General features: G+C 54.2%; 1 protein-coding gene across 10 annotated transcripts in view; it reads right to left on the bottom strand.

The window, feature by feature from the left end:
- Positions 1 to 2,500, bottom strand: part of LOC125027353 (serine/threonine-protein phosphatase 4 regulatory subunit 1-like) — a 119,019-nt gene that overhangs the window by 13,254 nt on the left and 103,265 nt on the right. The window lies entirely within an intron of this gene.

Here is a 2,500-nt window from a genome sequence, read left to right as displayed (position 1 = left end):
ACAACGACCTGGCGTAAATGGACGTGTTCCGAGCGATGCCCCCCCCCCCCCCCCCCCGTCTGTTTTCCTTTCCTGAGAAGACTTAATATGGCTCCAGCTAATCTATCATGGCTCAGGTGAAGGAGGAAGGGAGTAAGTAAGGGAGGAAGGAAGGGGGAAGGGGGAAGGGGGAAGGGAGGAGGAGGAGAAGGAAACAGGGAGATGATTTGTGAAAAGAATTCTGGAAAAGATAAAAGAAAAGAAGAGGGAATAAATGAGTGAAGGCTGTAGGAAATAAGGAAATAAAGATGGGAGAAAGAGGAGGGAGAGGAAGTCGACGATAAAGGAGGAGGAAATGAGAAAGAAGAGGAAAACACGGAAGATGAAGGAAGGAACCCTGTGAAACAAGATTAAAAAGAGAACAAGGAAAAGATTGCAGGCGTTGAAGGACGAAGGGAAAGAAGCGAGAGCGAACGAAGGGGAAGAAGAGAAAGAGGCCGAAAGGGAAAAGGAGAAAGAGGAAGCAGAGGGAGAGGCCGAGAGGGAAAAGGAGAAAGAGGAAGCAGAGGGAGAGGCCGAGAGGGAAAAGGAGAAAGGGGAAGCAGAGGGAGAGGCAGAGAGGGAAAAGGAGAAAGAGGAAGCAGAGGCAGAGGCCGAGGGGGAAAAGGAGAAAGAGGAAGCAGAGGGAGAGGCCGAGGGGGAAAGGAGAAAGAGGAAGCAGACGCAGAGGCCGAGGGGGAAAAGGAGACAGAGGAAGCAGAGGCAGAGGCCGTCGGCATGGCCAGCGTCGTCGTCGCCGCCGCCCGCCGTTCCACTCGCTGCCCTCGCTTCCTCACGCCACTTCCGTCCCAACCGAATTCACACCAACCGCCAAATCCTAACTGCCAGGTTCCTACGGCTGGCGGTAGGATCCCTCCATCCCCTTCCCTCCCTTTCCCTTCTCTCCCTTTCCCTTCCTTCCATTTCCTTCTCTTCCCGTTCCTTTCTTCTCCTTCTCGTCCCTTTCTCATTTTTCCTTTCACTTCCTCTTTCCGTTTCTTTCTTTTTCTCCTCATTCCTTTCTCTTCCTTCTCTTCCCTTTCCTTTCCTTCCACCCCCTTCGTTTCCCGCCTGTCTACCTCGCCCCCTTTCCTCGGGTACTGTGGTAAGTAGACTGCGAACTCCCAAACATCGATAGACAGACAGACAGACAGACAGACAGAGAGAATCATAACGAAAATTAAAATAACGAAAACGGAAGAGAGAGAGAAAGAAGAAAAAGGAAAAGACAAAACACGCTGGCGGACAAGACGAAGGGGAGGCAGAGGGGAAGAAAAAGACGGGAGGAGGGAAGAGGAGAACACCCTCCCCCCCTCCCCCTCCCCCCCACCCCACCCACACCCACACACCGCCTCCCCTGCCATATAACCACACACTACACCCTCCTTAAAAGCGATCCCTGCGTAAAAGACTTCGGCGACAGGGCCCGGCCGAGCACGCGTTCCAACAGGCGGCGAGGCAACAGGCAACGGGATCCCTGGCATGTGAGGGGAGCAGCATAGCAGTAGGGAGGGGGGGGGGGGAGGGTAAGAGGAGGAGGAGGAGGAGGAGGAGGAGGAGGAGGAGGAAGATGAAGAGGAGGAGGAGGAGGAAGATGAAGAGGAGAAGGAGGAGGAGGAGGAGGAGGAGGAGGAGGAAGAGAAAGAACACGGATAAGAAGGAAGGGGAAGAACAAAAGAGGAAGAGGAGGAGGAGGAAGAGGAGGAGGAGGAGGAAGATGAAGAGGAGAAGGAGGAGGAGGAGGAGGAGGAGGATGAAGAGGAGGTGGAAGAGAAAGAGAAAGAAGACGGATAAGAAGGAAGGGGAAGAACAAAAGAGGAGGAGGAGGAGGAAGAGGAGGAGGAAGAGGAGGAGGAGAAGGAAGGGGAGGAGGGGGATGATGAGGAGAAGGAGAAGAAAGAAGACGGAAAGAAAGAGTATAAAAAACAAAAGAAAGGCAGTAAAAAAAAAAGGGCTAGCTTTAAGTTTACGACGGAAAGTACAAGGAGGGAGGGGCGAATAGGCAGTGAAAATTAGAGAGAAGGGGAGGGAAGGAGAGGGAGAAGAGGGGGGGGGGGCACGTGCGCGATGCTATTTCTCTTCCTCTCCCTCCCCGAACCCGCTTTCTTTGCAAGGAAAGGACTGGATAGTTTCTCCTTGGACACCCTACCAGCCCCCCCCCCCCCACACACATGAGTGATAACAAACAATGTGCTATATATAGGAGGGGAGGGGAGGGAGGGAGGGAGGGAGGGAGGGAGGGAGGGAGGGAGGGAGAAGCGGAAAGAAGGAGAGAGGGTGGGTGGAAGGGAGATGTGGAGAGAGTGAGAGAGGGAGGGGGGAAGAGAAAAGTGAAAAGACGAAGAAAGGAAGAAGGGAATGAAGAGAGGGAGGTAGGTTGAGAAAAGTGGCAAGGGGGAGGGTTAGGGACGTGCTCGGACCCACCCCCCAACTCCCTAATCCCCCCCCCCCCCGCCACTCGAGCTCTGTAGCTGTCCTCGCT

Source organism: Penaeus chinensis, chromosome 7 (assembly GCF_019202785.1).
Source record: "Penaeus chinensis breed Huanghai No. 1 chromosome 7, ASM1920278v2, whole genome shotgun sequence".
Lineage (NCBI taxonomy): Eukaryota > Metazoa > Arthropoda > Malacostraca > Decapoda > Penaeidae > Penaeus > Penaeus chinensis.
Note: the sequence above shows the minus strand (reverse complement) of the source record. Positions and strands in the feature narration are given on the sequence as shown.